The sequence below is a fragment of the Ovis canadensis genome, chromosome 2 (assembly GCF_042477335.2).
Source record: "Ovis canadensis isolate MfBH-ARS-UI-01 breed Bighorn chromosome 2, ARS-UI_OviCan_v2, whole genome shotgun sequence".
Lineage (NCBI taxonomy): Eukaryota > Metazoa > Chordata > Mammalia > Artiodactyla > Bovidae > Ovis > Ovis canadensis.
Window position 1 is genome coordinate 239,755,883 of NC_091246.1, and position 25,669 is coordinate 239,781,551.

At 42.8% G+C, this 25,669-nt stretch overlaps 1 protein-coding gene and 1 long non-coding RNA gene across 4 annotated transcripts in view; both read left to right on the forward strand.

Annotated features, from left to right (window-relative positions):
• The window catches only part of LOC138432953 (uncharacterized), a 39,135-nt gene extending 35,448 nt beyond the window's left edge, over positions 1-3,687 (forward strand). Inside the window, exon 7 of the long non-coding RNA XR_011254054.1 lies at positions 3,607-3,687. This is a non-coding gene — a long non-coding RNA (uncharacterized lncRNA). The remainder of the gene's footprint in view (positions 1-3,606) is intronic.
• Positions 3,688-7,364: 3,677 nt separating this feature from the next.
• PHC2 (polyhomeotic homolog 2) overlaps positions 7,365-25,669 on the forward strand; it is a 120,652-nt gene continuing 102,347 nt past the window's right edge. For 2 of the 3 annotated variants that reach the window (XM_069574719.1, XM_069574721.1), the window contains exon 1: positions 7,365-7,441. The gene's annotated coding sequence lies outside the window, so the exon portion shown is untranslated. The remainder of the gene's footprint in view (positions 7,442-25,669) is intronic. The other variant, XM_069574720.1, reaches the window with a different exon arrangement.

Genomic DNA, 25,669 nt, shown 5'->3' on the forward strand with positions numbered 1-25,669 from the left:
ACCTAACAGAAGCAGAAGATATTAAGAAGAGGTGTCAAGAATGCACAGAACTGTACAAAAAAGAACTTCATGACCAAGATAATCACGATGGTGTGATCACTCATCTAGACCCAGACATCCTGGAATGTGAAGTCAAGTGGGCCTTAGAAAGCATCACTACAAACATTTAGTGGAGGTGATGGAATTACAGTTGAGCTATTTCAAATCCTGAAAGATGATGCTGTGAAAGTACTGCACTCAATATGCCAGCAAATTTGGAAGACTCAGCAGTGGCCACAGGACTGGAAAAGGTCCGTTTTCATTCCAATCCCAAAGAAAGGCAATGCCAAAGAATGCTCAAACTACTGCACAATTGCACTCATCTCACATGCTCAAAAGTAATGCTCAAAATTCTCCAAGCCAGGCTTCAGCAATACGTGAACCGTGAACTTCCAGATGTTCAAGCTGGTTTTAGAAAAGGCAGAGGAACCAGAGATCAAACTGACAACATCCGCTGGATCATCAAAAGAGCAAGTTCAGTTCAGTTCAGTCGCTCAGTCATGTCCGACTCTTTGCGACCCCATGAATTGCAGCACGCCAGGCCTCCCTGTCCATCACCAACTCCCGGACTTCACTCAAACTCACATCCATTGAGTCAGTGATGCCATCCAGCCATCTCATCCTCTATCGTCCCCTTCTCCTCCTGCCCCCAATCCCTCCCAGTATCAGAGTCTTTTCTAATGAGTCAACTCTTCGCATGAGGTGGCCAGAGTACTGGAGTTTCAGCTTTAGCATCATTCCTTCCAAAGAAATCCCAGGGCTGATCTCCTTCAGAATGGACTTGTTGGATCTCCTTGCAGTCCAAGGGACTCTCAAGAGTCTTCTCCAACACCACAGTTCAAAATCATCAATTCTTCGGTGCTCAGCCTTCTTCACAATCCAACTCTCACATCCATACACGACCACTGGAAAAACCATAGCTTTGACTAGACGGACCTTAGTCAGCAAAGTAATGTCTCTGCTTTTGAATATGCTATCTAGGTTGGTCATAACTTTTCTTCCAAGGAGTAAGTGTCTTTTAATTTCATGGCTGCAGTCACCATCTGCAGTGATTTTGGAGCCCAAAAAAATAAAGTCAGCCACTGTTTCTCCATCTATTTCCCAAGAGAGCTCCAGAAAAACATCTACTCCTGCTTTATTGACTATACCAAAGGCTTTGACTCTGTGGATCACAACAAACTGTGGAAAATTCTTCAAGAGATGGGAATAGTAGACCACCTTACCTGCCTCCTGAGAAATCTGTATGTAGGTCAAGAAACAGTTAGAACTGGACATGGAACAATGGACTGGTTCCAAATTGGGAACGTGCACTGGCAAGCGGGTTCTTTACCACTAGCACCACCTGGGAACCCCTGGTAGGGAAGAGTCCTTGGTAATTGTTTAGGGAAGAGAGGGAGGGAAGGAAGTAAAAAGGAAGGAAGGAAAGAAGAGAGGGAGGAAGGGAGAGAAGGATTGTGATTCTAAATCACTCACACAGCTTGGTACAAAGAAAGATAATCATGCTGCTGCTGCTGCTAAGTTGCTTCAGTCGTGTCCGACTCTGTGCGATCCCATAAGACGGCAGCCTACCAGGCTCCCCCGTCCCTGGGATTCTCCAGGCAAGAACACTGGAGTGGGTTGCCAGTTCCTTCTCCAATGCATGAAAGTGAAAAGTGAAAGTGAAGTCACTTAGTCGTGTCCGACTCTTCGTGACCCCATGGACTGCACCCTTCCAGGCTCCTCCGCCCATGGGTTTTTCCAGGCAAGAGTACTGGAGTGGGGTGCCATTGCCTTCTCCAAGATAATCATAAGTAACATTTATTGAGCACTTAGTATTCTAAGACTTTGCATATGTTAAATCATTAATCCTCATATACTATCAACTGACTGAATATTATTGTTCTCTTTTATTCTATTCTTTTATCCTATTCTCTTTCATAGATAAGATACTGAAGCTCACAAAGGTGAAGTTCACCCAGGTTCACCATGTTAATGGCAAAACCATTGCAAATCTAAGCAGTCTGGCTCCAGAGCCTCCACCCTGAACCATTGTACTGCACAGTCTTTCTAGGTGTCAGTAGCCCACTCAGAGAATCAGAATCTTTGGGGGTAGGACCTGGGGATCTGTATTTGAGCCAGGGTTCCCAGCTGATCCCGATGCATAACCAGCATTAGACCTAAAACCATAAATTTAAAAATTAGCAGCAGGCCTGGGGCCATGTGACTAAAACAAACAAGACTGCTTCCAGGCTTTTAAAGTTTATCTGATCATATGAACATGAGGCTTGCCAAATAATGTTGATTGATTGTATCCCCTTTGTAAGGAGGGAACCCAGACCCAGATCAATTACAAAGAACCCTCCGGAGACCTTTGAGCAGGCGGCCAGCTCAGAGGACCTGCCTATGAGACATTTTCCAAAGGGGCTCCAGTCACAGGCCACCATCCTTGGGAGAGCCAGGATTGACTGTGTACCTGCCTAGTTCCTGGACTTTGATCTCCCATCTGACCTCCTTCTCACCCCTGCTCTCATCTGACAACTCCTGCTGGGTTGACCCCATCTCTGACCCCAGCCTGCCCCAGTTTTCAGCCTCACTGCTCCAGGCTGCGATCTCACAAGATGACAGCTTGAGGCAGGACAATATTTGTATCAGCTACCAATAATAGGAGCAAAATGCCATCTCTTCTAATAATGTAGTGACAAATGGAATATTCATGTCCAAAGAACTGTGTCTTTCAGAGCGGAATTCAGGTATCTTAAACCAGCTCTGCGACTGCCACTGAAAGTTAGATGTAGAAACAGTGAGAAATAAATGGCCCTTTGTACTAACCGGAGCAAACGTTCTTTCATTGATTAAACAAATGGTTATTGAGAGCCAATTTTATGATGGTTTTTATGTTAACACTGGGGCCAAAAAAGATGAACAAGACATTGTGTCTGCCCCCAAGGAGTTCCCTCATGCTCATCTGTTGCGGGATTCAGAGAAGTGATGCTTCCAAGATTAGTCAATGGATGTGACTAAAGAGAAGAAAGGTTGCACAATTGCACTGTCAGAGAGGGGATGGTTCTAGATTTGTCTGAAGTTCCAAAGGCCCTCAAATACTGGACCAGCCTATGGAAGCTTGGAGGAACCAGTAATGAGCCTTGGAACACAAACACCTTTAAAAAACCTAGTGTCTTTGTAGATATAATCAAGTTACAATGAGGTTTTAGAGCTTCTTTGTGGCTCAGCTGGTAAAGAATCCACCTGTAATGCGGGAGACCTGGGTTTGATCCCTGGGTTGGGAAGATCCCCTGGAGAAGGGAAAGGCTACCCACTCCAGTATTCTGGACTGGAGAATACCATGGATTGTATAGTGGACATGGCTGAGCGACTTTCACTTTCACTTTATTGGATTAAAGTGGGTCCTACTCCAACAGGACTAGTATCCTTATAAGAAGAGGGCAAGTTGGACACAGACATACAGGGGAAATGCTGTGTGATAATGGAGGCAGAGATTGGAGTGATACACGAATAAGCCAAGGGTTGCTGACAAACACCAAAAGCTAGGAGAGATGCACTGATTAGATTTTCCCTCTTCGCCCACAGGAAAGAACCAATCCTGCTGGCACTTTGATTTTGGACTTCTGGTCTCCTGAATTGTGAGAGTAAATTTTTATGTTGTTTTAAGTCACCTGGTTTGTGGTATTTTGTTACAGCAGCCCTAGTAAACTAATACACTTATCCAAGGCCATTATTTGGAAATGATCCCACTGATGGATATTAACAGAGCCCTTAAAAGCACCAGTGGCCCTGACATCTCTCCAAATGTTCATTGAAGATGAGTCATCATTGTGTCTCTCGTAGATCTCTGGGGAAAAAAAAAAAAAAGCAGCAGCAGCAGGCTGATTCCCCCAGGGAGAGGGAGGAAAGCCTTCCACATGATTATTTAGCAGGAGGAGGATGCTAGGAGGTGGGGAGGAATGTTGCCAGCTGCTTCTCTTCCCCAATGGGGACAGTCCAAGAAAAAGGAGGCTTTCATCACTATAAGAGGATGTCACAGTCATTTACTTTCACCCATTCAGTAAACACACATGGACCACTTACTGTGCTGGGCACTGCTAGCCACCAGGGACAGTGTGTATGGATGGGAGAGGAATGCTAAAGAAAGAGAACTGAGTTCCAAGAGCTGAACTGGAGTGGAAAGCCTGTGGCATGGAGGGTCATTAGCGTGGACTTGGGTATTAGACAGTCCAGGCTTGAATCCTGGTTCCACCCCTGACTTCCACTGTGTTTTGGGGCAAGTTCACATCTTGGACTCCAGGTGTTCATTCTACTCTAAGTATATATGATACATAGAACAGGGCCAGTGTAAGTGCTCACTAAATTTTAGTTCATTACTGGAAAGTAACGACATCACTAGAAATATCTCAGTAAAAGAGAAACGTGATTATGATCAAGAAGGATCTCTGTCCTGAGAGTAGGAGGCTCTCATCACCTCCTACCAGATACGATCTGACTGAATGCTCAGAACAACTCCAGGAGGAAGTAAGTCTTATTCTACAAATAATGTAACTCTGCTTTGGGGGTGTAAAATAACTTGACCAATTTCACAGAACAGAATGCAGCAGAGTCCGCATTCAAAGTAGAACCCTGAAGCACATCTTCTTCCTATTGCAAGTCAGAGGGGAAAGGGGCAGCATATAGTTAGGAGAGGGTCCAAAGCATTTTGCTTAGGGCTGCGGTCGCCTCTACAGAAAGTACACTGTTTGTATTGGACTCCATGTTTATTTTGTTGAATTAGCAAACATATCTCCAGGGCTTCCTATTGGGTGTTCTAAGCACCTTACGTTAGTCATTCATTTCTCTTCACAAGAGCCTGTAAGGTGGGCACTGTATTTTTCCCATTTTGCAGATGTGGAAATTGAGACACAGAGAGGTTAAGTAAGTTTCCCAAGGACACAGAGATAGAGAATAATGGAAGCAGGGTTCACACTTGTTTCTTCAGCTGCAGAGACAATGCTCTTAAATCCTGTCTATACTGCTCCATCTTTCAGGATGGTGGCAGATTGGCTGTTGAAGTGTGTGCATGGAGGGACGGGGAAAGGATTAACATCCACCCCTGCAAGCCGCCCTTTGGTGCTATTGCTGCAATAAGCCCTGAGTAATTTGACCCTATAAGGTGAATGGCAGGATGGGGGCTGTTTAGCCCTGGGATTCTCTGAGTCAACAGCTTCTCATCACTGCCCCACTTCCTGAAAACTCTTTACGCCTCAGCTTTGGAAACCCTTTGAGCACAAAGAACTCATTTCCTGTGGCCAGGAAGGTCGGGAAGAGTTCCTGATGACAGCTCATCTCCCTCATTAAGGCGCTCATAAAAGTGTTTCAAGACGCCTGACTTATGGCTCCACTGTTTGTCAAGATCCCTCTCTGCAAGGAGCCACTCCGGTAATTTGGTGCTAGGAGATGTACAGGAGAAACCAGCTCCTTTGAGTCCAGGAATTATTTATGATCCTAAGAAGAGAGGATGTCATTTGGAGAGATAACAAGCCTTCACCAGCACAACAGGCTGTTTAATATGCCACAAGGGATGAGAGACAGCTCCAGAATTCCAAAGCCAGCTAGGAAACCTTGAGAGATTCTGTACATGTGAGTTGTCTGTTCCTACGCAAGTTCCTGTGTCAATAACAGCTAACAATTATGGAGGTTTTACTTCTAAGCCATAACTTGTGCTAAATACTTTTTGTTCATTAATTCATTTGATTCTCACACCATTCCTATCCTATTTTATAAATGAGGACATTGAGGCAGAGCAGTTAAGTAACTTTCCCTAGGTCACACAATTAGTGAGTAGGCAAATTAGGATTTTAACCCAGTTAGGTCTGCTTCCAAGTTTGGGCTCTTGAACACCAAACATCACAGCTTAGGAGGAAATTGGGTTTTAAGTCAGCCCAATAAGGCTAAATGTACTTACAGGCAAAATTACATTTGCTAATCTCTTAAAATGCCTAAAAAGTTTAGTATATTTGATTTGAGGTATTACTATTTTGTCCAATAATTAGTTAGAGATCCTCTGAGCTAAACTAGAGGAAGAAGTAGAGGAAAGCCTAAATGTAGGTGCCTGTTCTTTTAAGGGATTCTGCCTTCACCAAACTATCACATTCCGCAGGGGTAAAATTGAAGAGCTGAGAATTATAGTGTCCTTAACCCACCTGCAGGGGTGACTCTTTTCCTTTAATATTTAGCCTCTGTGACCTTAACATGTATCACCTGTCATGTAATATTTTGCAAGATTAATAGAGAACATGGTCACATCTTAAGAGGATAGGAGAGAAAGTTCTGTTTGAGAAGGAGTTCTGAAGCCTGAATCTAAATTAAATGAGCCTAGTCCCAGTGAGACTCTAGGAGACTAGCTTTGGAGCCAGATAAACCTGGATTTGAACCCTTATCTGTTACTTCCTAGCTGTGCCACCTTGGGCAATTTACTTAACTTCCCAAAGCCTCAGCTTCTTAATATGTAAAATAGTCATAGCAATACCATCGTGTTTGAATTTAAAAGTTTATAAAGTTAGCAAGCTTGAGTGTAAATCATAGTGATTAAGCACTAGTTCTTAACAGCTGTTTGACCAAATATATATCACTGTCACCTCTCAGAGCCTCATTTCTTCTCATCTGCAATTTGGGCATCATTGTTCTGCCTACTAATCTCAAAGGTCATTGTAAGGAAACACTGAAGCCCTGTACAGAGTTTCTATGAGGATTCTTCCAGCTGCTTGCTATACCTGGAATTGTGAGGAGGTGCTGGGAGACCCCTACTGGAGAAAATAACTCGGGGGCCCTGAAGTCAGAACTGGGCTCCAATCTCTAGTTTTGTCATTCAGTGTGCCTCTGTGACTTTGGGTGAGTGACCTACCCTCTCTGAGTCTCCTCTTTCCCTTCTACCAAGTGGGGTTACAGACATCACAGGGTTATCCAAGGAATCATATTCTGCAGAAAAGTGTTAGACCCATGGTAGACGCACGATAAATGTCTGCTGAATCTGAATGCTTCTGAGAGGAGCCAAAGGAGCCAAATTCAGCCCCTCGCCTTCCACGGGGTGGGAAATGTGGGGATGCCTTCACACCAACTCAGGTAGGGAAGATGCTTAATGCCTCCCCCCTCCACCCCCTCCCTCCCAGACGTTGCCATGGCCACCGGTTCAGGCCCGGAGCAGCACCTAGGCGTGTTCAACCCAATCCCCGCCTCTCCACAGTGCCAATTGGCTGGAGAGGCCACGTGACGCACGCTGGTATGCTAATATATGGTAATCGCCCCCACGCCCCTCCTCCCCAGGCCTTGGCCGAGTAGCCAGCAGGGTGCGCGGCGCCGAGCCGAGGGGGCGGGCTGAGGGGCGGCCCCCGGGAGAGAGCAGCCAGGTGGAGGAGGAGCGCGAACGCGACCGCAGGTAACGGGCGGGCGCGTGCGCGCTGGGGCCGGCTCGCGGCGGACTGGCAGCGCGCGGGGCACGGCGGCCGCCGCGCTGCCGGCTTAACCCTTTGGGCACCCAGCTGTCAAGGCCGGGCCGGGCCGGGCCGCTCTGGGCGGGGCATTGCCGTGGGCACCGGCAGGCAGGCGGCGGCGGCCTGACCCGGGATCCGCGCCGTGGGGCCCGCGTGGGGGCCGAGCAACCCGGGCGAGCGGATCGACCGGCCGCCGCGCGCCCTCGGGGTCGGGACGCAGCCGGGCGAGGACTGCGGGGCAGCTCTGGGGCCGCGACTCGCGGGGGGCTGCGGGGAACCGGCTGGAGTACCCGCACTCGCGCGGTTTCTCTGGGTGGGGGGCCGAGTCCCCCACCCCGCCACCCCCACCGCCCAGAGGCCCGCGCTTGAGTAGCCCGTGGCCTTGCGCGGCCTGCGTCTACTCCGCGCGTGCCGCGGAGTGCGAGGAGACCCGGGTGTCGGGCCTGACCTCGGCGCCCCCTCCCAGCCGCGGCCTGACAGCCCAGCCGCCGGCACTTTTGACCCGGAGTCAAGCTGGGGCCCCAGTGGGACGAAGGCAAGAGCGGTGCTTGAGGGGCACCAGCCAAGGGACCTGGGGATTGTCGGTGCTGGGAGGAGCTGACAATCCCCTAAAGGAAAAGCAGGCCCCCCAAGATTTGCCAGGTTTGAGAAGGAGGGATGCCCAAGAAAAGCACTGGGCCCTGGTTTTCTGTGCTGGGTGATGACCTGACACTCATGGGAAAAGGTCACTGCTGGACACCTGGATCGGGTCTGTCATGTCCAGAGGAAGCGGCTGTTTGCGTGAGTTTCTAACAAATTTCTTATTAGGCCAGGATTAAATTTATCTTCCTCCCTCACTCCTCTATTAGGTCTGCTAGAGAAGTGTGTTTTTTTAATTACCCACCACCACCAATTCACTAAGAATGGTGGCAGCTTTAGGCTTACAGTGTAATTTAGCTTTCACTACAATAGAAATGGTAGGATGGGCCATGTGCCACTAATACTAAGCTTGCTCTGGGAGCTTCTTGGAAGTGGGGGTTGGGGGGGTGGAGAAGATGGCTATTTCTCTCACCAGTGCACATGACCAGTGATATCGATAGAATTTTTTTTTTTAGTCTAAAGTCCTTTCTTCTGAATCAAGGGAAAGTGCAATTACACATGAAAACTACCAGGAGCCAATTTGATTTTTGCAAGTGAAGTGCAAATTTCACTTTCATGTTGCTCTTGATGTCTTTTATCACACAACAACAAATTCTTGCTGTTTGCCAGGCACTCTGCTATGTCTTGGGGATGCAAAGATGAATAAGATAATTAATCCTTGTCCTCAGAGAAGTAGTAGGAGAGACAGAAATAAAATTGCCAGTTAAAGTGGTAACAGCATAATAGATGTGTCCATAAAGTAGCACAGAGGAGGGAACAGATAGCTGTGTGAGACGATCCGGGAAGGCTTCTCAGAAAAGAACACGTTTAAGTAAGGTCTTGAAGGATGAATAGGAGTTTGCCTTGCAGGGAAGATTGGAAAGAACAGAAACAGCAGCCGAAGCAGAGGAAACTGTGAATATAGATGCTTTAGTTTAGTTTAGTTGCTCAGTCATGTCCGACTCTGTGACCCCATGGACTGTAGCCTACCAGGCTTCTCCATCCTTGGGATTTTCCAGGCAAGCGTACTGGAGTGGGTTGCCATTTCCTTCTCTAGAGGATCTTCCCAACCCAGGGATCGAACCCGGGTCTCCCATATTGTAGGCAGACGCTGTACTATCTGAGCCACCAGGAAAGTCCTAGATACTTTAGGAGTGTGGTATCTCTAGGCAACGGCTTTAATGCAGCCGTAGCCTTTTTCCTTTCTTGACAAAGTAACCTAGAATTTCTAATTCCCACCACAGTTTCCAGTGATAGATTCCATCTTGTTGATCTTCTTCCCCACATTTTTTCCTCATCATTTTTTTGAGCTTCACTCCTGGTCTTTATCACTCATATCTTTCCAAGAAGGGTCCAACCATATGAAGTCACTTGCTATAGCTCCAAGGTAGAGGACTGGAACACTGGGCATAGACCATCCCAGGAGGGCAAATCTAAACTATACAGTAAGGGAGCAATATGGGTCATACCCAGGGAAGCCACGCTGAACATCCAGTCTGTGAGGTCAGATTTGTGAAACCTTGGGAAGTGAGTAATCAGATGGGAAGCTGGAAGGAGCTGGCCTGTGATGTGGGTCAGAACAAACAGTTTGGGACTGAGACCATAAGTCATGCAGAGATGATAGAGCCTGCTGTTAGTGGTCTAGCACTGGAGAACAGAGTTGGATCTGACAGCTTCAAGCAGCTGAAGAAAAGGACACCACCGTCTCTTCAGTAGAATATTTCCAGTACTTCCTTCTTTCTGTTCTTACTTCTTTTTACTATTATCTTACCAGTATCCTCTTTGATCCAGTTTCCACTCATGATTCACTTTGATTAGGCTTCTTTTACTGAGGTCTTAGCTACCAGAGCAGAGAAAATACTGCTCTGCTGCCTTAGCCTCTGCTTCTAGAACCATAAATAGTCCATTTTTCTCTCATAAGCCATCAGCTTAGCCAGCCTGTTTTTACTTCCTGCTCATTTGGAAACAGAGGAAGGGTGTACCCAGAGATGGTCAAGTAGACCTCATCCCCAGAACTCACCTAATGTTTGACTCCGAGAAGGGGCCTTTTAGCTTTGCTGAAATCAAAATTTATTTTTAGAATGGAACATGGTGAATTTTTGGCAAATCCCCCTCTTGAACTCAATTATAGATCAAGCCTCATAAAGAACATGACACTGGGTTGATATGCTTAATTTGCTCTGCTGAGATTGACAATTCTGTAAGTGCTGAGAATCACAGGTGCTACTTAAGCAGTCTTCTCAATCAGCATGTTTACTGAGCACCTGCTTGTGTGTAAATACTGTGCTGTCTTTGGGCTTTGGAGGAGACAGGAAAATGAGAGAGGTGGTATAGTCCAGGGGTTATTTTCAGCTAAACAAGGATTTGGATCCCAGTTCTAGAAGTTACTTGCTGTGTGGCTTGGGCATGTTATTTGATGTTGTTTATTTGTGGGTAATAATGCCACCTACTTTATAAACTTGTGAGAATTCAGTATAAAGCATACTTCTGTAAATTTTCAAGGTACTAAACGTATGATATTATCAGAATTGCAAAAAGATATCATTGTGGACTATGATTATCAAGGAAGGCTTTTTTTCAGAGATATGGTGGATTTTGTTAATATACAGAGAGGAAAGTGGGAGGGATTTCTAGACAGGAGAAGATATGTTCATAAAACACAGGGCTGGAGCATGGAGGAACGTTTCCAGGGGTCAGCTGATAAAACTGACCAATGTGGCAAAATCAGAAGATTTAACTATGGAAGTTGTAAGATTGGAAGTGTCGATTGAAGCTGGATTTTTTAAAATTAAAGAATAATTGCTTTACAGTATTTTGTTGTTTCCTGTCTGAAACTGGATTTTAACAGGCATTGAATGCCAAACTAAGGTGTTAGGGCTTTATCCTGTATGATGGAAAGTCTGAAGATGTTTGGTTAAGGAAATGGGGGTTATAAAAGTAGTATGTTAAGAAGATTCTCAACAACAGTGTATAGAATAAACTTTAGAAGGGGTAGAAAGAGAACTGTATAACCAATTAGCTGGTTATTTAGATCGTTTAGATGTGAGGGGAGAAGGAATTAAATTAGGATGATGGCAGTGAAAATAGAAAGAGGTAGGTTCAATAAGTGTTATAAAGCAAGGGTCCCGAGTCCCTGGGCTGTGGTCTGTTAGGTCAGCTGCACAGCAGGCAGTGAGCAGCAGGTAAGGGAAAGAAGCTTCATCTGTGTTTACAGCCACTCCCCAATCATTCACATGACCGCCTGAACTCTGCCTCCTGTCAGATCAGTAGTGGCATTAGATTCTCATAGAAGCTTGAACCCATCTGTGAACTTAGCATGTGAGGGATCAAGGTTGTGTGTTCCTTATGAGAATCATCCTGAAACCATCCCCCAACCAGCCCTGGTCCATGGAAAAAGTATCTTTCATGAAACTGGTCCCTGATGCCAAAAAGGTTGGAGACCACTGTTATAAAGGAAGCATGAACAGTACTCTTACTGATAGATATGGAGAACAAGAAGGAAGGAAGAATCAAATATAGCCTTGAACTTGAGTGACAAGATCAACAGAAATAAGACAGATGGAAAGAAAAGTCAGTTTGGGGGACAAGAGGAAAAGCTAAGTGCTAGATATCTTGAGGTGATACTGGAATTTATAAGCAGGTGCATCCCCTAATTATTTGGAAGCTGGTGGGGGAGGCACTAGTGTTCAAAAGAGAGAAGTCAGGGAGTCTTACATGTAGGTGATAATTAAAGCCATGTGATTAGTGTAGTTCCCACTTGATTCTTAGTGGTCTGACAGCATAGAAATAGAGGTGTAGAGGACCAAGGCTAAGCATGGAGATTGCCTGCATTCAAGGAGGTAAGAAGAAATGGGATCAGTATGGTGGAAAATAAGGAATATCACAGAAACAAGAGAATCATCTAATTTATTCACCCCACAAATGCATTCTCTTCATGGCCATTTATTTAGGTACCTGATAGATACCTATCAGACATGCTGTTGGCCATGAGGGTATATTATTGTAGAAGTGAAGCAAAGAGAGGGTTTCAAGCTGAAGGGATTGATCAGCAGTATGAAATTTTAAATAAAAAGTGGGCAATGTCCATTCTATTTAGTGAACAGGAGTCATTAGTAACTTTTAAAAAATAACCTCAATTTTGTGGAGGATAGCCATAGGGCTATTAAATACCAGATTAAAGAGGATGAGGGCATGACATGTGGGTAAGAAATGGAGACAGCATGTATTTACCTTCTGCATGTTTGACAGTAAAAGGAAAAAGATAAATAGGGAAGAGATTAGCTCTTTTCTGTCTACTTCATTATTTTAGTTGTCCTGAAATATCATTTCCATTCTTTCATATCCTTAACAGCAGTTCAGCAATTCATTTCTTAAACTTACTGCTTTGAGAATTACCTGTACATTTCATTGAACAATAATAGATAGCTACCATTTATTGAGTGCTTACCTGTGTTAAGCACCTTGTATACATTCTATTCATTATCCCATTTAATCCTCACAGTACTGGACTGCAACCATACAACCTACTAGAAGCATGGAGAGGCCAAGTGAATTGTGGATCATGTAATTAATGAAGGGCAAAGATGGGATGTGGACCCAGCTTTGACTCTCAAGCTCTACAAAAGGACCATACTGTACCGTCCCTGAAGGCCAGGCTAGCTTTATGGGTGTGTGACCTGTGCAGTCTCTCAGGGCCCTGAGTTTATACAGACCCCACACTCAATTGAATGCTCTGTTGTTGCTCTCTTGAAATTCTTGATAATTTTTATCAAGGAGACCTGCCCTTTTATTTTGCACTGATATGAAAGTGGTTCTACCCAAAGGTATCAATACTCCCTCCTAAAGCTATGAAAGCATTTTGTCCTGATAATTCCTTTTGGTTGCATAACCTGAAGTCCTTGCTGTATCATGGTACACCATCACATTTTCCTGTCTTTTCATTTTGACTCCTGATATAAAGGGCAAAAGGGGGCTATTTTGAAATTCAAGTATTAACAGATATCCGGTATGAAAAGAAAAAAGAGGCAAGGAATTATTTACCCAGAATGGCTTCTGGAACCTCATTCATCATATCGTGAGAGTATGATTGGATCGAGTTACTGTCCTGATCCTGTTGTTACTCCCAATTTAAGTAAGAAATAGTTAATTTCTATTTCTTGTTTAGTGAGATGTTCCCAACTTCTAGGAAGCTGGGAAGACCATTTCATAACCTACTAAAACAAAAATTGGGGTTGAACAGGTATTTGCCCTTATCTGATAACTTCTTAACCAGACTGGTGCCACTGGGGACTACCCAGCAGGTTTGAAACATGTGGCCCTGTTCCCCACATTTATCATGAATGTTACTATCCCTTTCTTGGCTTTTTTGCCCACTCTACTCCTTCATCTACCTGTATGGATCACGAAAACCAGAAACACTTGTTTTGGTATTGTCTCTTATCTTAGACTTTATAATCACTACTTGAAACTGGCAACAAGTTAAAAGTTTTTCTGGGTTTCATGGTTATTGCTCTCTAGAAAACAACATTTACTCATTCCCAGGCTCCTCCCACTCCCGATCTCTCTGAGTAATCATTTGACCAGGTACTGACCAAATCCTGACACCGCTTGATACTAGCTGACCGCTTGACCAAGTCCTAGCACCAGCCAACATAGGTTCCTTTGTGAAGGATCTCAGGCAGGATTTTGCCGTTGTGTCGCTTTCTCTATCACCAGCGTCATTCCCATTCCAGAACAAGCTTCTTCCTTTCACTCCATTCCCATCATGGGTCAGGTGAGCCCAGGAATCTGTGAAGTTAAAAACATGAAGAGATTTAGAGTGTGGCCTATAGTGTGCGTCAGGAAAGAGTCTAGGTGGCCCGGTGTTCTCCACGGTCTCCTGCTTGTGTGGCTCACAGAGTCTCCATAAGGCACTGCAGTAATTGTCTGTTGCTTAAACAATTATTCCCGGATGTATCAGCCTAAAACAACAACCTTTTCTGTCTTTAAGATCAAGGTATTACATCTCAGAAGCACTTCCTAATCTGCTTTTAATGAGTTGTATCCTTGCTCTCTGATCTTCCTTTCTGCTGTTGTTGTTCAATCCCTCAGTCATGTCTGACTGTTTGAGACCCCAGGGCACACAGGGTCTGCCAGGCATACGCCAGGCTTCCCTGTCCTTCCCATCTCCAGGAGCTTGCTCAAACTCATGTCCATCAAGTTGGTGATGCCATCCAGTCATCTTGTCCTCTGTCATCCCCTTCTCCTGCCTTCAATCTTCCCCAGCATCAGGGTCTTTTCTAATGAGTTGGCTCTTCCCATCAGGTGGCCAAAGTACTGGGGCTTCAGCTTTAGCATCAGTCCTTCCAATGAATATTCAGGGTTGATTTCCCGTAGGATTGACTAGTTTGATCTCCTTGCAGTCCAAGGGACTCTCAAGAGTCTTCTCCAACACCACAGTTCCAACACCACAGTTCAAAAGCATCAATTCTTTGGCACTCAGCCTTCTTTATGGCCTAACTCCCACATCTACAGATGAGTATGGAAGAACCATAGCTTTGACTATACGGACCTTTGTTGGCAAAGTAATGTCTCTGCTTTTTAATATGCTGTCTAGGTTTGTCAGACAAACCTAGACCTGTTTGTAACATCTTATTAGTAGCACTTAAAACATTGTTATAATTGCTAGGCACCCTGTCTTTTTCATACCTATAGCTTCAGTTCCTAAAACTCCTGAACATAGAGGAAGCTCAATAAATGCTTGCTGAGTATACTTAAGAATGGCTGACACCTTTATATGCTTTTTATTTATTTAATTTTTTATGTACACTCTCTTCTTTAGTATGTATACTACAAAGTCCCTAACTTTGTGCCCTGTGATAAATACATTCTTCATCTCTCTTGTCTAGAAGCTCGTGTGTCATTGTTGTTGAAGATATAAAAAAATCACTGTATATATCAAAGATTTGACTTGTCAACTCACCTTCTCCAAAGAGGACTTTTTGAGCTTGTTTCTGTCTGGAAGTTCCTGCTCCATCCTGAAACTAATTCTGGCCCTGGTAGGAAATCATATAATGAGCCCCTAGCCCAAAGATACTTGGTTCAATACCAAAGCCAGTGCTGGTTCACTATTGAAATATTCGACTATAAACTTTATGAAAGCAAGACCTGGGTCTGGCTTATCCACTGCTATATTCCCAGCACCAAGCACTGTTAGATGTTTAATAAATACTTGATGATTGAATTAGGGACACTTTATTCTTAATATTCATATCACATTCCTTTACCCAGGTCCTGAGCTCTGATCACCCAGAATCTTAGGCCTGAATTCATCATTTCACAGGGCCCAGACATTTTTGTCTTGGTCCTTGACTTGTCTCTTCTAACTCTTTATCACAGCTGATCTTGCTTAATTTAGAAGTAAAGTACATCCTCCTCTCTTAATCTTCCTTAACTAATAATATTGACCAGATGCCATTAGGAGAATTTTCTTTTCTTTACCTATAGCCAGAAATATCGAGCATACATATTTGATGTGTTTTAAAATATTTGAACTGAACAGAATTGCAGTTCAGATTTCAAAAGAAAGGGGACAGTCCCTGAAAGAAGCGAGCTCTGACTAGAAACCAAATTCTAACATTTTGTGAGCCTGTTAAACTGATTAACTTGTAAGCTTCAGCGACTCAATGCAAATTAATTTTTATACCAACCAGCGAATCAGAGGAGGGGAGGGAATTGAGTGTGTAAATATGGTTGCCAGGGAAACTTTTCCTAACAGAAGAGAGAACCTCCCAGGAATTTATGCAGGCCCAAGACACCAGTGTAACCTGATCTTCCTGTGTTCTCCTTCTGATGGGGGAAGAAACCGATGTACAAACCGTGGATACAGAGAAAGGTGGCTGTAGGCTTTTCAGAGACTTGAGGAGTTGAGTTGTCCTTCTTGAAGTGGGAATGACTATTTTCTCCAGGGGAAACATGACTATTATAAGGCACCCATTCCTTCTGAAGAAACATCTGGAAATGCAGCGCTTCTCTGAATCCGTGTGTGAAAGAGTTTTCATTTATTCATAGATATTTATTCAGCAGGAAATATGCTTATAAGAGTTTGATAGTGATTTGACGATACTCTACTGCACATAGTGGATGCTCCTTAAATTTTGTCTAAATTAATCTTTTGAGGGGAGGGTGATATGGACTTACATATTTAATGCTTTTTTTAAGAAAGTAAAATTATGTTTTTGTAGAAAAAGCATAAATGCAATTGTATCCTCTGAAAAGTGAAAGTGTTAGTCACGCGGTTGTGTCTGACTCTTTGCGACCCCATGGACTCCAGCCCGCCAGGTTCCTCTGCCTGTGGAATTCTCCAGGCAAGAATACTGGAGTGGGTTGCCATTCCCTTCTCCAGGGGATCTTCCCGACCCAGGGATCGAACCCGTGTCTCATGTCTCCTGCACTGGCCGGCGGGTTCTTTACCACTAGCGCCACCTTCACAGCCCTCTTCAAGTCTTCACCCTCTCTGTGCTCCATCTTCTTGTGCATAATGGGGATAATAATAGTACCTGCCTCAAAGGATTGTAGAGTTAAATGGGTTAATACCTGTAAGGTGCACGGGAACACCTTTACTATTTCCTGTGACCTCCTGGATATAGGGTCAATTGCATTTTAAGGAGGAGACTGTTGCAATGGAGAGGAGTAGGATAACTTCCCTAAAGTTGTACATTAAGTTTGGGCTCAGAATATTTTCATCCTTAATTTAGTGCTGAAATTTCCCTTACTATTCAGTAAGAGACAAAATGAGAGCATGACAGAGGAACTTGGCTTTTGGAACATTTTGAAATGGTGACACTAAAGCGTACGAAAATGAAATTGCTTTCTCAAAGGCAAAATGAGTGTGAGAAATGGTTGGGGAAAATATAAGATAAGAAGTACCATACTGGGCCAGCCCTCCAGTATATCCAGCCCCAAATTCTGTCTCTGATCAGTAACAAGAGACAATTGGAGGGGAGCACTGTAGCCGCTATCCGTGGCACAACCTTCTAATTATAGGGAGGGACTTGTGCATCCCTAAGTGTCTCTTGGGCTTCCCTGGTGGCTCAGCTGGTAAAGAATCCTTTTGCAGTTCAGGAGACCTGGGTTCGATCCCTGGGTTGGGAAGATCCCCTGGAGAAGGGAGCGGCTACCCACTCCAGTATTCTGGCCTGGAGAATTCCATGGGGTCACCGAGAGTTGGACACAACAGAGTGGCTTTCACTTTCAAGTGTCTCTTAGTAGCACTGCTACATCTTGCTCACCCAAGTATTTAAGCTTTGTTTCTACTTTTGGCCTTTAAAATCTGTTCTTTTCTGTTTTGTTGTTCAAAAAACATTTTTGAAGCTTCCATACCCTCATACTAGTAGCTAAGGATGCAAAGATGACTCGAACCCAGTCCTGGCAGTCTGCAAGTTTATGAAGGAAGACAGACATGGAAACATCAATTATGGTATTGTACTTAGTGCTCTAATAGAAGTATAGACAAGGTATCCCTGATAGCTCAGTTGGTAAAGAATCCACCTGCAATGCAGGAGACCCTGGTTCAATTTCTAGGTTGGGAAGATCCCCTGGAGAAGGGATAGGCTACCCACTCCAGTATTCTTGGGCTTCCCTTGTGGCTCAGCAGGTAAAGAATCTGCCTGCAATGCGGGAGACCTGGGTTCAATCCCTGGGTTGGGAAAATTCCCTGAAGAAGGGAATGGCAACCCACTCCAGTATTCTGGCCTGAAGAAAATTCCGTGGACTGTATAGTCCACCAGGTTGCAAAGAGTCAGACATGACTGGGCAACTTTCACTTTCATTTTTTGAAAGGTTAGAGGAGAGATCTAATTTAGAAGTACTACCATCTGGAGGAAGAGACGTTTGAAATGAGGGGTGCCTCAGGCAGAGAGAGCACCTCAGAGAGGAGAGCGGCATGTGCAAAGGTGGGGTGTACATGTGAGACTGTAGTACATGTCGGGGATTTCAGTAGTCCTATGTGATGGGAGCATAACATATGTTGGGCAGGGACAGAAACAAAACTGAAAAGTAGGCCAGCATCAAACACAGAAGGCTGGTTTTCAGGCCAAGGAATTTGGACTTCGTGCTGAAGGCCACAGGGAGCTGTTGAAACACTTGAGAAAAAACGTGATCAGATTCTTCTTTTCAAAGGATCACACCCCCAGTGTGGAGGCTGGTTTGGATAGTAGTGAGACAGGAGGCAGAACCCTGGGATAAAGAGGAATTCTGCTCCAGCTCAGCTTCTCTACTGCCAGTAGTTTTACTATCAAATATATATATTCACATCTGTTCCTTCAACCCGGATTTACTGGCATTATGCAGGGCGCTGGGCTAACTGCTGGGGATGTGAGGCGACAACCGTCTGTGTCTTGGAGTTGCTTGTGGAGCTTTGTTTGCCCTGAACCCAAGCTTTCCTGAGTTTGGAGCTTTCCTGGTCTATTCGCTACTTCACTTCAGTCCCAGTGCTGGTGTCTGGGTGTAAAGGCATCTGGTGTGTGTTTGTCTTGTCTGTGCTCTTCATGACTCACTACACTGTCCCCATCATAACTCCCACCTCTCCACCTTCATCTCTCCAGAGTGCAAGATGCCAACCATTTCACGAATTCCTATAGAAAATGAATAGATTGTATCCCCTTTTTAGACTTAGCTGTTTAAATCTTTAATTTTCTCTCATTTCCCCCAAATCTCTAGTGCTGTATGTTAGCACTCTCAGTCACACACTTGACTCTTTGGGCCCTACTTCTTGTCCTTTCCTGGCTTATGAAATCCTTACTTTCTTTGCTCTTCTTTTCTTGTTTCCCCAAAGATATGCATATCAGAATTGCAGATTGCATTATTGTTTTTGCTTTTTTTATGTGGTGTTAAGGCCTTTTGGAGAGAAATATCAATAACCTCAGATATGCAGATGACACCACCCTTATGGCAGAAAGTAAAGAGGAACTAAAAAGCCTCTTGATGAAAGAGGAGAGTGAAAAAGTTGGCTTAAAGCTCAACATACAGAAAATGAAGATCATGGCATCTGGTCCCATCACTTCATGGGAAATAGATGGGGAAACAGTGGAAACAGTGTCAGACTTTATTTTTGGGGGCTCCAAAATCACTGCAGATGGTGATTGCAGCCATGAAATTAAAAGACACTTACTCCTTGGAAGGAAAGTTATAGCGTATTGAAAAGCAGAGACATTACTTTGCCAACAAAGGTCTGTCTAGTCAAGGCTATGGTTTTTCCTGTAGTCATGTATGGATGTGAGAGTTGGACTGTGAAGAAGGCTGAGCACCGAAGAATTGATGCTTTTGAACTGTGGTGTTGGAGAAGACTCTTGAGAGTCCCTTGGACTGCAAGGAGATTCAACCAGTCCATTCTAAAGGAGATCAGCCCTGGGTGTTCTTTGGAAGGAATAATGCTAAAGCTGAAACTCCAGTACTTTGGCCACCTCATGTGAAGAGTTGACTCATTGGAAAAGACTCTGATGCTTGGAGGGATTAGGGGCAGGAGGAAAAGGGGATGACAGAGGATGAGATGGCTGGATGGCATCACCGACTCAATGGACATGAATTTGAGTGAACTCCAGGAGTTGGTGATGGACAGGGAGGCCTGGCATGCTGCAGTTCATGGGGTCGCAAAGAGTTGGACACAACTGAGTGACTAAGGAAAAACTCCTCTATCCCTGAAAATTAATAAATGAAGATGAGACAATATTTCTATTTATAATAGAGTGAAAGAGTTTTATGAGAGTAGTATTTGTTACATAAAAATAAATCGTGCTTACAGTTTATCAAGTACCTAATATATGTGCTCATCTCCGTGCTGGGACATTATGTGAGTTCTTATTTAATTCTTACAACAACTGTGCAAGGCAAATACTCTTCTTATTACTCCCACTTCACGGATGAAGAGACTAGCTTTAAGGAGTGAAATGATTTGTCCACTATAATATTACTAATATATAATGGAGACAGAAACTCAGGCCATATTCCAAAAGTGAAGTTCTTCACTATTCCCTGGAAGATTTTATATATTATTGGTATTATTTCTTTTTTGAATCTTTAGTAGAATTCACCAGTAAAACCATCTGGGCCTGGAGTTTGCTTTGTGAAGTGGTTTTAAACCAAGGATTCAGGCTCTTTAATAAATAAAGGCTATTCAGGTTATCTGTTTTTTCTTGAGTGTGCCTTCCAAGGAATTTGTCTATTTCACCTAAGCTGTTTACTTTGTTGGCACAAAATTGCTCCTATTCCCTTATTATCCTTATAATGTCTGCCAAATCTTTCATTCCTATTACTGATAATCTATGCCTCCTCTCTTTTATTTTTCTCATCAGGCTGACTAGAGGCTTATCAAATTTTATTAATCTTTTCAAAGCTAGCTTTTCATTTTGTTGACTTTTCTCTGTAGTTTTTCTGCTTTCAATTTCACTGATTTCCAGTCTACTTAAGGTAGAAGCTGAGATTAATAATTTGAGATGTTTCTTTCCCTTTTGATTTCTTCTTTGATCCATGGGTTACTTTGAAGTATGTTGTTTTGTTTCCAAATATGAGGGATTTTCTCAATATCTTTCTATTATTGATTTCAAATATAATTCTGTTATGCTCAGAAAATGGACCTTGTATGATTTTGATTCTTTCAGATTTATTGAGACTTATTTTATGATCCAGAATATGTGTATTCTGTTGTCATTGAGTGTAGTGGTCTAACTAAATTAGACTGGTAATGTTGTTCCAGACTTTTATACCTTTATAAATTTTTCTGTCCACTTGTTTTATCGGTTACTAAGATAAGAGTATTCAAATTTCTGTAACTGTGAGTTTTTTTCTCTTTTTGGTTCTATCAATTAAAACTTTTATGTGTTCTGATATTCTGATGCTGAGTGCATACATATTTAGGATTATAAGCCTTCATGATGCGTTTGACCCCTTTATCACTCTGAAATGATCTTCTTTTTCTCCTGGTAATATTTCTTGTTTTGAAGCCTACTTTGCCTGATATTGATTTGGTCATGCAGTGCTGGGGACCAGCCCCGGTGGATCCAGGGTGATTCGAAGGTGGGGATGGAGTCGGCGTCTTTGGAAAAATACATATTTAATCACAGATATAGAGAGATTAGAAATGGATAGTGTAGTAGGAAGATTAGTGGAGAAAAAGAGGCTGAATAACTTGGATTACGTGGAACAGCATCCATGCTCCAGATGGGAATTCAGCCAGAAAAACGGGAGCAAGAAAGAAGTGACATGGGGAAATCAGTCTTTCTGGAAACTGATCCGATTTCTTTATTTTGGGGTTTGCTTATATACCTTTTGTTACACATAGGGATGAATACAGAGTCACGGTTGGGGGGGTGGTCAGCAGTCTTGACCTTTATCAAAATCAGGTGCTTCACATAAAAAGGTCTTAGGGATTTTATGATCCTTTCTTTCTGATAACCAAAAAACTTATTTTTTCCAAGGGTGTTTTTTCTTAAACCAGGCACCACCCTCCAAATAAAGTAACATTCCTATAGGGTGAGGGTGTAGTGAGTTCCAATCAAGAAAGGAATTTATTTAACCCAAGGTTGACATGATTAGTCTTAAAGATTAATACTTATTTCTCCTATATGCTTAAAGGGTAATACTTATTTCTTCCTATACGCTAGTTATATTCATTATAAGGGTAGGGAACATGGAGATTTAGCAGCAAACATCAGCCCAACAAATGAAAATCCTTTCACCAATGCTCCCCTTAAGATCTATTTAGTCTTAAGATATGATAAAGTTACATTTTTACATAGCAAGGACACAGTGATTTATAACAAAGTACAGTGATCTATTACAAAAGAGAAAATCCATTAACTCAAAAAGTCTAGTATTGCTAACATCAAAAACTACTATATTTCCTTTTCTATAGTCCAAATACATTGATTAATATATTCCCAGGTGCCTAAGGATATGGAGGCCTGGCGGCAATCATTGACTCAACAAGAAGAAAAAGCCTTATGCCAATTAAGACTCTCAAAATACTCCAAAACTCTCTGTGCTGTTTATGGTTAAGAGGTAGTAAACAATCATGTGGCAGGAGTATGGATAATCCTGTCACACAAGCTAGTCTGTCAGCACAGAGGTTTGACCTAAGACATCTTTGTCCCACCCAGAGTAGGGTATTAGCAGCAATTATTGACACAACAAATGAAAAACCCTTCACCAATATAATTCCTAACCAACCCACTATACTAATAATTTCCAGCTCCCCAAAAGAATTTGCCTATAGTAAGTCTAAAACATCTTGTGCCTCTCAGGTTGGGAGGCTGTAAACAATCACATGTGGCCGGACGAACCTATACAGGCGGGCTAGATAACCTTCAGAGGAGTCTGTAAGCTGAAACACTCTTGTCACGCCCAAGAATTTTTATTGCCTTGGAGCTGTACATTTACTCCTCCAAGAAAAACGGTTATGGGGGAGAGCCCCCCATAAAGTCAGAGGTGTAGGTGAAAGCATAAAACAGACTCTGGTTTTGGGGTAGATGCTCGGGAACAGGGGATTTCCTGAGGCTTGATCACGCCTTTGCGTATGCCAAGCCTCTTTCCTCATGACCTTTGCCATGGGCGGAGTTCCTCAAGCTGGCTCCCGGCAGTGCAGCTTTCCTGTGCTTTTTGTGTGCATGGTGTATCCTTTCCATCCTTTTACTTTTAACCTATATATGTTTTTAACCTTTAAAATAGGTTTCTTTTAAAAAGCTTATAGTTGGAGCTTGCTTTTTATCCAATATTAAAATTTCTGCCTTTTAATTGGAATGTTTAAACAATATACATTTATTGTAATTATTGATATGGTTGCATTTAAATTGACTATCTGGCTGTTTTATTTCTATTTATCTCATCTGTTCTTTTTTCCCCTCTTTTGCCTGAGTTTGGATTATTCAAGTTTCTTATTTCTTACTTCATTGTATCTTTATTATTGACTTATTGCCTATGTTTTTGTCCTCAAACAAGATTATATCACTTTATGTCTAAGGTAGAACTTTAAAACTGTATCCTTCCTTTCCTCCCTTCCTGTCTTCTGTGCTGTTATCATATATTTTATTTAATATGTTACTACGTTTGTCTCAAATAATTATCTTTTTTGAGAAACAGCTTTTATATTTACCTACTTATTTACTGTTTTGGACAATCTTTTTTCCTTTGCGTTTCCATCTTTTATCAATTTCCTTTAGCCTAAAGAACTTCCTTTAACATATTTGGTAGTGCAGGTGTGCTAGAATTAGTTATTTCCATGTTTTTCTGTTTTAAAAGTTCTATTTTACAATCAGTTTGAGAAAATTTTCACTGAGTAAAGAATTATCAGTTGACAGGTTTTTTTTTCTTATAGTGCTTTAAAGCTGTCTGACCGTTTCCTACGGGCTTGAATACTTTATGATAAGAAATAGGCTATAATTCTTATCTTTGGTTCTCTGTAATGAGTCTCTTTTCTCTGGCTGCTTCTAAGATTTTCTTTTTATCATTTCCTCCATTTGATTATGATGTTCCTTGGAACTGTTTTCTTTATATTTATTCTGCTTGGATTTGAGCTCCTTGGACCTATGGGTTTATAATTTTCATCAGATTTGGAAAAATTTTAGTCATTATTTCTTCAAATGTTTTTCTCTGTCCCTTTCTTCCCAGATCTCTTTTCCCTCTGGAACTCCACGCGTGTTACACTGCTGAGACTGTCTCACAGCTCACTGGTGCGCTGCCCGTTTTTATTCTGTCTTCTGTCTGTGCTTCATCTCAGATGGTTTCTAATGTGGTGTCTTTACATTTACTTCTGAGGCTCCTACTCTATTGTTAATCTAACTCAGTGTATTTGTGATTTGCGCTGGTATGTTCTACTCTCCAGATGTTTGTGGTTTTGCATCTCTTTTCTCTTGTCCTCATGTTTGTTTCCCTCCACTTCTTGAGCATGTGGAACATTTTTATTAATAGGTGTTTTAACAACCCTGTCTGCTAGTTCTTTCATCCTTGTCATTTCTGACTGTGTTTTTATTTATATTGTTTTCTTCTGGTTCATGACTTTCTTTTCCTGCCTGGTTGTTTTTATCGGATACTGGACAGCGTTAATTTTATATTCTTGTTTGCTATACTTTGCTTTAGAATGTAGTTAAGTTACCTGGAGTCAGTTGGATCCTTTCAGGGACTGGTTTTAAACTTTGTTATGGTGGGTCCAAAGCAGTCTTTATTCTAGGACTAACATAGCTCCCACTACTCTGGCAATACCCTTCTGAAGATTCTCATTCCTTGTATATTACAAGGTCTATCTATTCTGATGTGAACGCAGCTATTCCCAGCCCTGTGTGAACTCTGAGAATGGGTCTCCTAACTCGTTTATATAGTGAAATTGAGTAGTTTCCTCTCATGCCTGTGCAGATCTGTATTCAGCCAAAGACTCCAGGGAGGCCTGTCTATAAACAGAACTGCGGAGTGCGTGCCTCTCTCTCTTTCGCCTTCTCCAGTGTAGCACCCATCTCTCTGGTTCTCTGTTTCACAAATTCTAGCCATTGTGCCCTCCTGGATCTCTGATCTTGCTCTCTTCAGCCCAGCGAGAGCACTGAGCTGTTTCGGTTCCCCATCCTTGGGACGTTCTCTGGAAACTGAGAACCTCCAGGCAGTTTCACTTTGTTTTGTTCACTCAGGACTCACTTTGTTTCTCTTTTCTCTGATCACAGGCCTGCACCGTCTGCCAGCCAGCGTCTGAAAAACATTGTTTTATGTATTTTGTCCACTTTTTTAGTTGTTCAAGGAGGGAGGGTCCTTGTTTTTCCAGTTTTTAAGTGAAAGTCTCTAACATCTTTTCTAGAGTCTTTACATGTTGATTGTTGGGGTCCTTTCTTTAAAGAAACTCCATCACTTCAGACTTGGTTTTTGGATAGTTAAAAGGAAGATCTATACTTAAAGTAACAAAGCCATACATCTAGGTAAATCAAAATAGGGTTTGGGGGATTGAGAGGCTAATTCATGGTTATTAGAATGGCAGAGAGTTGAAAAGGAATTTCAAAATAGAGCTGAGACTGCCCAGATGGTGATTTACTGAGGTTCCGTGGTTGTACAGAGCTGTAACCGGCTCCATCTTGGCTTTAATAAGCTCCTTAACTGCCCCACTATCTGTTTAAATTCCTTCTTTGTTGATGGTCTTCAGTGTTTAAATGTTCAGTTTCACGGCTCATCCCAACATTCAAACAAGGAGTGAAACATTCAGAACCGCTGAGATAAAGATCAAAAGTGTAGTGAGGTCAAAGAAAATGCTGTTTGAACTGTTTGAACTGTGGGACCTTCCACCAACTACTGACTGTCTGGCCCCAGAACGAATATTTTTCTCCAAGTTCTTTCTGGCCACACTGAAAATAAGTGAAGCCAATTATAGCAGTCTATCCTTGGGCCGCATTATGGCCAATAAATCAACCTCAGCTATTAACCTTTGCACATGCATGAGTGTGTGTGTGTGTGTATGAGAAACAGAGTTAGCGAGTGTGGGTGTATCATGCTTACATTTTTATTTAGCATATTATATCTGCCAGGTATCTCATTTCATCTTTATAATAACC